Source organism: Epinephelus moara, chromosome 5, assembly GCF_006386435.1.
Source record: "Epinephelus moara isolate mb chromosome 5, YSFRI_EMoa_1.0, whole genome shotgun sequence".
Classification (NCBI taxonomy): Eukaryota; Metazoa; Chordata; class Actinopteri; order Perciformes; family Serranidae; genus Epinephelus; species Epinephelus moara.
Genome location: NC_065510.1, coordinates 44,865,208 through 44,876,348, shown reverse-complemented (window position 1 = coordinate 44,876,348; position 11,141 = coordinate 44,865,208). Strand labels below are relative to the sequence as shown.

Sequence of the window (11,141 nt, the reverse complement as noted above, 5' to 3'; positions counted from 1 at the left end):
CTATTACTATACAAAACAATTTAAAGTATTATAAATACTTTTATTCGTTTTATTATACTGTCCTTTTTTAACCGCCTTTTCCCATTTCTGTTATTGATTTCTCAGGTAAATAAAATTCTCATTGAAGAATATCCCAAAATGGAGGCGGTGGAAGGGTGGTTGTTCTACAAGGCTTTAGGTGCATACCATTTTCAAACACCTTTCCTTTGGATGGTGCAGGAACACCAACATTCAAAACTCTTTCTCTCACTTTCTGTATTTGCAGGTGGCCACGGTAGAAGAAAATTGCTTGCCATTCCTCCTGATGTAGACGGTTATACAGGTAGACTGATTCGCAGTGTTTCGGGTGCTGGGAAGACGACCATGTACATTGTTCCACTGCAGCAGGACCTTGATCTTACTCCACTGCCATCTGATGCCACTGAATTTCAAAAAATGCTTAAGGCTGCATGCCAAGTGTGCAAAGAAAACATGCCTCTGCATATCCTAGCATTGCACATCGAGGGTTGTATGGAGTCTGCAGCAGATGATGATGATGATGAGGTAAATGCATATAACAGAGAAGATATGGCAAAACAGTACATATATTTGGGAATCACAGCGTAATTAATGGTAAAATACCATCACATTGTTTTGTCTATGGTAACACTATTTCATAACACATAAAACATATCTCAATATCTTATATATAAACTATATTCCTAACAATGATAAATTTGGACTTTACGAAGCAAGAATTAAACCCTGTACTGTAATAATTCAGAACATCATGAAGTGCTCTGAGTTCCTCGGATGTTTTTTTATAGACAATTGAGATAATACACTGTTTGCAAAAAAGTGTCCGGAAATTTTTATTGTTTGTATGTATGTCGTAGCATTGATTATTTCTCCTCTTATGTATTCATGGATACAGCTGTTTGTTACTTTACAGGACTGGCAGAATGAGGTCCAGGTTCTTTCTGTCACAAACTCACCACTTGCGCACCCTAACAAAGAGTCCAGAGATTGTGGCCAGGTAATGATTTTGAGCTGAGATCTTGAAAGATATGTAAAATTGCAGACAGAGACCTTGTGCAATTGATTTGAATATCTGTTGTCTACAGGATAGAAAGGAATGCCCTATATGTTGTGGCTGCTTTCCATCAGATGAAATTGTTCTGCATGCAAGCCTGTGTGGGGAAAGGTTTGCCATTCTATCATGTTATTATACATTTTATTTCCCCAACATATTGTCTTTGTTAAAGCTGTGTCTCCTTGTAATATATCTACTATGCACTATATCAGGGATTTGGGATTAATTTAAATATAATTTGCATCTTTGTTTTAGCCTTCATAATGCACAAGAAATGCTGTGATAATACAAGAGTGTAATGGCAAGGTCACTCAATGGGCATCTAGGTTGACACATAGGTCCAAAATAACATCAGTAGAATGCCTTTTTACCATTGTTTTTCATGTGTGCTGAAACATAAACATTAATATATTTTACTGAATATTACATACAAATTGAATGTTTTAATGTGTTTTTGTTGATCCTTGTCAGTCTACAGGGCATGTTGAACTACAGTACAGACAGCTGTGTGCTACGCGAGGGAAGCGTATCTATGGCCGATATGTCTAGGTGATTTTTTACCCCCATCTTTTTTCATCAGTCATTTGTTTTCCTACGGTGTCATTAAATTCAAAGTTAAGTAATTGATTTTTTTTCTCTTTTTTTTTTTTTTTGCTGCTTTTTAATAGTGACGATGATGTCCTCCAGTGGCTTGCAAGCCAAGTAGATGCAAGCAAAGATTTTAAGATCTGCATCACCTGGGACAACCTCGTCCAAAGAGGCCTAATTCAGTGGCAGAGACAGAAGAAGGGCTCCCTGTCAACAAACTCAATGTGACTTTCATTGGTGAAGCTGGAATCGACACTGGAGCATTAAGCAAAGAATTTTTGACTGGTAATGTATCTTTTATGACAATCTCTCGCACCAAACACTACCGAAATCAGGTTCATAGGTACAATATTTTTTTATTTACTGACCTGTGTTTTCTGTCATCATTTATTGTATTTAGAAATGATGCATGGCATTGAGAGGCGATTGTTTGAGGGCAGTGGCAAGAAGGGAAAGAGTCCTGTCTACTCTATGTGACCTAGAAAATGGTTTCTACAGGTTTGCATTGTTTCCTAGTTATCCTACATTATGCAGTTTATGCAAGTAAAAGTAAAAAGTCACAATTACAATGTCTGCACTGTTTGTTGATGACATGCAGAACTGCAGGAGAAGTGTTTTCTGTCAGCCTAGCTCAGGGTGGCCCAGCACCATGCTTCTTCAGAAATTGGTGTTACCAGTTTCTTGCAACAGGGGATTTTGATGCTCTGCAGCTGACCAAAGATGATGTGGATGATCTTGAATATGCTTTACTCATAGAAAGGGTGAGTACATCTGCTATGAACAACTGTGCAAGACTATTAAAGGCTTTTCTTAGTGTACAGTATTTCATTGCTATAGTGTTAATAAGTTTGTTGTAATTTTAGGTGGAGGCAGCAACTGATCTGACACAGTTGACAGATGAAATCGTGAGTTGTGGTTACACTGGTTTGCTAAAGATGGACCGAAAGGACAGTATCATAAGGTCCGTAATTATTTTCCAGAGTACAATTTTTATTTTTGTATAATTCATTTTGATGCACCCAGCATCAGTAGCCACTATAACAGAATAGTATTATTACTGTTTTTAGAAATGCAGCATTTGAACTTAAAATATAAATTTGTACAGCCTTGTCTTAGTCTTAATTTAGTTGTGTGGAAAAAAGCATGTATTTCCCTTTTTGTTTATGGGTCTTCTGCAAATCAAGACAAACTTTGTTCCCTGTTCTCAATAGAGCCATTGTTCTGCATGCTACAATGCGTCTGACTCCTATGCTTCAGCAAATTAGAAATGGGATGAAGATCTACAACCTTCTGGATGTGATTGGGAAGCATCAAACTCTCTGCTCAAACCTGTTTGTCCCCAAAGAGGACGATGACAGAGTAAGGATTCTGGGCATTAAATCATCCAGATTTGCTTTACTGCTATGACTTGATAATATGCTTAGAAACCCTACAGGATGTAGTAGTAGAGCTGCATCTCTTTATGATTTATACCATTATCTTTTTATGAATTTCTGTTATTGCTTTGCTTAAACTTTTTTGTTTTTGAAGAATACAAAGTCATATGTAATGTGGACCTGTGGTCTTTTTCAAAGTTTCTATGTGTTCCTATATGTGTAGTCAACCCTCCTCCTTTTTTCCCCCTTTTACCCCCCCCAGCCGGATGCTGATTACATAATGAGTATCCTAGTGCCTGAGCTGAGTGAGAAGGGAAGTCCAAGGCAAGCAAGAGAAAATGCCATCATCAACTTCCTCCAGGACTTTCTACAAGACCTAGAAATCACAGGTTTGACTTAACCTGTCTTTATCACATTTTAAAGTACTATACAAATTTGCCATGCAAACAGCTGGTACCTAAAATGAGTAGAGCAGAATATGATTCCACAGTCTTTGATTAGGGAGATGAATATTAGCACTCCACCAAAAAGGACCATCAATAGAATTCCTTTTTAGAAACATTAATTTTGTGGGTAGTGGCGGGTGGCAATGCTTATGGCAAAATGGTCCAGGTTTTGAACTTCACTAGAGCCTTTCCGGACTTTGCCCTCCACAGCCCAAAGACGTAAGTAATAGATCAAAATACATGTTTCTTAAGAAAAAAAATAAATTCCCAGAATGCAGGAATATTGTTTAAGCTTATGTGTCCCCTCCAATGTTGAATGGAAACATATGCCTGTGGTGACAACATAGTACACTACAAATGTAATCAAATGATTTCATACTGTATACCTGGTATTCTTTTGGATTACATTATTCTAGGACTATTCCTACCTTTTTGTTTTTATCTTTCAGTTATTTCAGTGTATATCAAATAGAAATGAATGCAGTAGGGTTAGTTGAAATAGGCCTTTGGGATTAATCGTGCAAATTAGTAAATAGGGTTGGCGCACTGACAAATGTACATGTAATATAGAACCTTGAAATGTGATGCTGTTCCTCATATTACAAGGTTACTTGTACTGTTGAAAAGTTGAAAAGTTGAAATTGTTCAGTCTTCCACATATGCATTAGTTTCAACATGTGTAAGGCAAATTCATGTCATTCAAGTGAAATCAACTTTGTGGGGGTTTGGATTTTTTACTAAATCGTCAGCAAAAATTAACTTGACAACAATAAATATGGATATAATGCGGACTGTGGCCTTTATCATTTTTTTCATTGTGAATATTAACTGAAGTGTTTTACTTGAGTATGTATACAGTATTATGCTGTAAAATGGAACTAATGTGCTGTTTTCCACTGAAAAGAAAAAAAAAACAGCATTTCACTTCAGAGCCCAACACAATACAGATGCACATTATGCAGCATCAAAGTGTTCAAATCCACATAGCTTTATTTTGAATTCTTCATTACCAAAATATCAAACATGACATATTGAGTTTGGTAGATGTGTTATGCAGTGTGAGATAACTGTCTAATGGTATTTAAGATGCCAGTTTAAAATATCTGCATACACTAGATTTAAAAGTTTGGCCAATAAAATTGTGGGAGGTTACATTTGGTTGTTTAAAACAAGTAACAGCAGAACAAAACAGTGGATCTCTTTTTACCATGACAGACTGAGTTGTTTATATACTGCATAGTAAAACCTATATCCTAAACAATCTCCACAATAGTTCTGCACAAATACCTATTCATGCAAGCAATTACAATTTCATGTCTAAGAATCAGAAACAATTTTTTTGAAATCACAAAAACTGTTGAACATCTATTCTATATTGCAGACTGCATGTTATCCTGCCAAGTTTGAGTGAAATGTTTAATAGTCAAGCGCAGCCTTGTAAATGTCTCTTCCATTGTCCTGGGAGGGAGTGATAGGATTGATGGCTGCCCTCAGTCCAGCCATAGCCTGTGGCCCCAGAGGGCACTGGATGGGTGGTAGAACTACTCCACCAGCAGCAGCAGCAGCAGCAGGAGCATCTTCTCTCAAACTGTCAGGGTTGTCCAACAAGTGATCTTGCAAATCCTATAAATGGCAAGTAATTTTGTTATAACACTTGCCTTTTGTATACTTCACACATTTGATCTTCAAAGAATTCATTTTATTATTTATTTGTTGAGAGTACGAAAATACTGAATATACATTGTCGTTTAAAACATTTTTGACTTCTGATTTGATCTATTTTTGCATTATTTGTCACAATNTTCCTACCTTTTTGTTTTTATCTTTCAGTTATTTCAGTGTATATCAAATAGAAATGAATGCAGTAGGGTTAGTTGAAATAGGCCTTTGGGATTAATCGTGCAAATTAGTAAATAGGGTTGGCTTCTTGCAGTGTTGGATTTTTACTCCATTGTAATGAAATACTCTGATTTGTTTTATCATGCAGGTCAGAATGAAGACCAGAAAATGTGTGAGCCTCTGACCCAAGAGGAGCTGCTAAGTGAAGGGCACTGGAATCAACAAAAACACGCAAGCCTGTCTGTCCCAATAGTAATGCAGTGGTTAACTGGACAAAGGCACAAGCCCCTTCTTCCATCAGAGAGGGCAGATTTTAAAATAAATCTAAGATTTGAACACCACTGTAATGAGAAAATGCCTGGTCACCACATTTGTTTCCCACTTGTAAGTGCCTGCACAAATACAATAACTATTCCTGTCGAACATATGAAAACATACACAGAGTTCAGAGATATAATGACAGTAGCAATCAGAATGGGTAGAGACTTCGGTCGTGTGTAGAGGTCATGTTTTGTGACCACTGATGTTTACTTGAAAGTCAGCCAGTATTGTGAATTTTTTTTGGCATTTTTGTTAAATCTGTTCAGTGAGCTATTTATTGTTCTGAGAGAGTCTTAATAAAAAAAATACAGATAGCATAACCCTAACCATAAAAACAGCTCAATATTACGGTTTGGTTCTTTACACTTGATTCTCCCATTGCATTGTTTTTTTAGTTTGGGATCACTGCTAACAATTTATTTGAAAAAAGGTCATTTAAGAACTCTGTATTTGCATTTTGTTTACAGCGCACTGACAAATGTACATGTAATATAGAACCTTGAAATGTGATGCTGTTCCTCATATTACAAGGTTACTTGTACTGTTGAAAAGTTGAAATTGTTCAGTCTTCCACATATGCATTAGTTTCAACATGTGTAAGGCAAATTCATGTCATTCAAGTGAAATCAACTTTGTGGGGGTTTGGATTTTTTACTAAATCGTCAGCAAAAATTAACTTGACAACAATAAATATGGATATAATGCGGTCTGTGGCCTTTATCATTTTTTCCATTGTGAATATTAACTGAAGTGTTTTACTTGAGTATGTATACAGTATTATGCTGTAAAATGGAACTAATGTGCTGTTTTCCACTGAAAAGAAAAAAAACAGCATTTCACTTCAGAGCCCAACACAATACAGATGCACATTATGCAGCATCAAAGTGTTCAAATCCACATAGCTTTATTTTAAATTCTTCATTACCAAAATATCAAACATGACATATTGAGTTTGGTAGATGTGTTATGCAGTGTGAGATAACTGTCTAATGGTATTTAAGACGCCAGTTTAAAATATCTGCATACACTAGATTTAAAAGTTTGGCCAATAAAATTGTGGGAGGTTACATTTGGTTGTTTAAAACAAGTAACAGCAGAATAAAACAGTGGATCTCTTTTTACCATGACAGACTGAGTTGTTTATATACTGCATAGTAAAACCTATATCCTAAACAATCTCCACAATACTTCTGCACAAATACCTATTCATGCAAGCAATTACAATTTCATTTGTCTACGAATCAGAAACAATTTTTTTGAAATCACAAAAACTGTTGAACATCTATTCTATATTGCAGACTGCATGTTATCCTGCCAAGTTTGAGTGAAATGTTACATAGTCAAGCGCAGCCTTGTAAATGTCTCTTCCATTGTCCTGGGAGGGAGTGATAGGATTGATGGCTGCCCTCAGTCCAGCCATAGCCTGTGGCCCCAGAGGGCACTGGATGGGTGGTAGAACTACTCCACCAGCAGCAGCAGCAGCAGCAGGAGCATCTTCTCTCAAACTGTCAGGGTTGTCCAACAAGTGATCTTGCAAATCCTATAAATGGCAAGTAATTTTGTTATAACACTTGCCTTTTGTATACTTCACACATTTGATCTTCAAAGAATTCATTTTATTATTTATTTGTTGAGAGTACGAAAATACTGAATATACATTGTCGTTTAAAACATTTTTGACTTCTGATTTGATCTATTTTTGCATTATTTGTCACAATTGTTTCAGATCTTAAAATATATGACACAATGGGTAAACCTGATTAAACATAGCTTGGATTCAACATTTTTGAGGTCTACCTCTAGATTCTCTGGAGCAGCCACAGGATACTGGAGAAATCCAATGGTCCAAAGTTGATTGGGAGTCAGGTTTTGTTCCGTTCGCAGAGGATGGTTATCCCACCCGGCTGTAAAAGTGTCTAGGTCCATTTGGAGGCGTGGTACAAATATGTACTGGGCACAGAATAACTGCAGGCTGTTGGAGGGATCAAGCAGGCACTCCTCTTCAAGACCATGAAGTAGCTCATAATATACCCTTGTTACTGCCATCCACACGTCACGCCATAAGCGCTCCACTCTGAAGGATCAAAAATACAAAAAATATTAATATTAGAATCACAGCCAGGGACACTCAAAATGTAGGTCAGACTTGGTCTCTCCTCTCTGCCTGCTTGGTGAACTGACTGACGCAACTGTCTTGATACGGATGCACTGCTATCCATTTCCTAGGTAACCCAAGGTTGAGATCATCTATATTTTGTTTCATTACAGATAGACTCTCTGTAGAAAGTGTTGCATGTATTGTAACGTAATAGATTGCTTCTCTGTTTTTCTCTGCAAAATGTTGAATGGGTCGCCAAATATACCCGGGCTGGCCATTCATATACCTGGGTGGCCTGCTCAAGTAAAGTCTATATGTGGGAAACATTGACTTAAGTTAAGTTAGGTAAGCATGGTGTCTTGATATGATCAAAAATCTAAGACTCTTCACACATGTATAAAGTGGTGAACAATAACCTAATTTGGACACAGTGCATCTCTGTAGGCCTACGAAGGATAAATGCATCCTGTGAGGATGTATCCTTCAGATTTGGTTTGGTACTGCAGTGTTCACTCTGTATTACTATTGTAAGTCTCCCCGGCTGGCTGTCAATAAGAATTGACTTGCTCCCAAGAATTTCTATGACAGAAATCATTTTTAAATAAATAATTTCTGGTGAAGACTGTTTACAGCGAGTCTGTGAATTATCCAAATTTACTAGGACAGAGATGTTGGTATTACGGTCTTTGCAATGCAGTTCTTTAATGCTTTAGGCATCAAAAAACAAATCACATTCACCTCCATTGTATTTTGTGAGAACAAAAGTGTTAGTGACAGACTGACATTTCAGTAAATAAAAACACTGATGTGCGGAAAAACTGTTTTTTTTCTGATTTGGGTTAGGGTTACTTAAAAGAAACACAACTTTGATATTTACCTTTGATTATGCACACTTTTCCCAGATATGTAGCTTGCTCTGCCACAGCCACGAATAGTGAACATGTATTGAGCAATGCCGACATTTTCGACCCCTTGGTCTCCTCTAACTCTAAATTATGACATAAGAAACAGAGATAAAGTCAAATGTTTTCAGTCAATGAATTTTGACAAAAAGACAATCATGCTCTTGCTGTTTTCTTACCTTAATGGAAAGCCAAACTTTTCAACTGAGCTCATGAAGAAGCCAAGTGCTGTTGATGCCTTGTTATTATTCGCAGAACCCAGGTACATTATCTAGAGTATAGTAACAAAATACTTGCGTGAATGTGCCATACTAAATAGAATATGGTAATACTAGGCTCAGCCCCATTGCTTTGTTTTGAAAAAGTGTCAAATGTTTACCTTTCGTGAATAACCATCAATTCCAGCGAAGATAACAATACCATATCTGAAAGGAAAAATAAATTATCAGAAAGTGTATCAACCCTTAAAATTATAATAGCTCTACATACACAAATCATTAAGTTGGTCAATTCAGATTTTCATACAAGGTATTTCCGGTTTCATGTTAACTTACAATGAACCCATGTAACATTTAGCATCTTTTCACTACAGAATTGCATGTTTCTTTTCTCACTGTGCAGTTATACTGTAAAAAAAAAAAGTAATCTTCATGATTCTGCTTTAACCAAATTACAATAAAAAAAATTAGGGTATTCAAAAAGGTTTAATCAGCAAAGATGGGCAGCATCCTCCGGTACATTGTCCACAATATTAGATGGATCGTTTACTAGGGGGGTATACAAGACATCTACCATCACTTTATTAAATAATTTCTTAATTAATTAATTTCACACTGTCCAAAGAGGACTACACATTCACTGGAGACAACTGCAAAGACCTTAAAGAAAAACTGTCAGTATTCAAGATGATGTTCTTGAGATGGTCTCATAGAGTGAAGTCAGATTCAGATTCAGATTCAGAATACTTTATTAATCCCCGGGGGGAAATTGTTTTTGTCCAATTATTTGTAAAAGCTGCACTTTAGACGGGACATCCCCCTATAATATGATATGAGAAATGAAGCTAGCCTCAGTGTGTAAATGACTGTTTTTTCCCTCCTTTATTTCATGTAACAGTTAAACCAATGTTGTACACATAACCATGTTTCATTATGTGTAGCACAACAGACTTTTCCTGACTGTATGACATCCTCATCCTGTTTTTTTAATGGTGAACTACTGCATTTACTGCCTAACGCTGAATTAAACAACCTTAAAGAACCATGCTAAAATGATCATGGCTTCTTCAGGAATGTTCTTAATTTACAGCATGCATGCTGATCCACACAGTGTGGAATGGATTAAGAGTCACTAAGCACCAATCATTAAATAGCTACCCATTCACATGTTGAAATTTTATAGAATGGGGCACAAACTAACTGTATGTGCAGCTTAATTAATAAACTGTATTACAAAAGTTTGTTTTGTTGTAATACAGCTCCAGCAATCTATAGCCTATGTTGTAATTGCATACAACATCTACCAGCATCCCTCAAACATGAATAGAACTTATTTGTAAAAGCTCGAGCAAGACTCACTCTGCAAACTATTTCAACATTTATGCATATAAATATATGAACATATTATAACAATATTCTTGTAAAACATAACACATACACACACACACCTGATAAGTTTGTGGTTTGTGTCCACGTGGACCAGTGAGTGGGGACCCTTGACAGAATATGTTCTTCTAGCAACACAGCCTAAACGTGCCATTCTCTCCAAGATCCCTGCAGAATCCACCCTGTGCATGGATGCTGAAACCTGCTCCCATCTGACTCGGTGTCCCATCGCTTGCAGTTCGCCCTTCATCATTCTATAGCCTATGTGCGGCAGCCTCAATTTAACTGAGCGCACAAGATTGTCCAGCTCCAGATCTGTGATATTGCTGTATGATCCCGTAACTGATAGTCCATACTCATGCATCCGCCGATATACTGTCCTTTTGCAGACACCCAGGAGCTTAGCTACACAGGGGATGGGCAACTGCATGTCGATAAGGTTTTGGAGACATTCTTTAGAAATTGCAAGTTTTGGCTGTCCCCTACCACCCCTCAGAACCTCTACATAGGTGGCAGCTGGATAACTCTCCTCTTGTAAACGAAGAAGTCTTAATAAGTCAGATAAAGCACGAACAACATCTTGAGGCAGTTCTACTTCATTGGCAAAAGAGCGTACAAGTCCCACTTCATGACTTAAAACAAAGTGTAAATAATCCAAATCCACAGGCTGACGTCGAAGAACTTCCTGAAGCCTTCTCAGCATTCTCTCCATGAATTGCCTCACAATCGAAGGTTCCTGTAATTAATATTTTTTAAAAAAAACACTAATGTGATGACACATTTATCAGCGCTCAAGTTGCCATGACAAGCTACTCTACCTTAGATCTGCCATACAGCTATAGAAATGTTGAATTGGCACACATTTAACTAAATATTAATTACATTTAAATCAAAT

At 36.9% G+C, this 11,141-nt stretch overlaps 1 long non-coding RNA gene across 1 annotated transcript; it reads left to right on the top strand.

The window, feature by feature from the left end:
- Window positions 1-104: 104 nt before the first annotated feature.
- Window positions 105-6,343, top strand: LOC126390155 (uncharacterized). Its single transcript, XR_007569931.1, has 11 exons — window positions 105-178; window positions 266-543; window positions 932-1,015; window positions 1,104-1,183; window positions 1,544-1,621; window positions 1,741-1,945; window positions 2,061-2,158; window positions 2,259-2,421; window positions 2,524-2,621; window positions 2,872-3,019; window positions 5,470-6,343. It is a non-coding gene; the product is annotated as an uncharacterized LOC126390155 (long non-coding RNA).
- Window positions 6,344-11,141: the final 4,798 nt, after the last annotated feature.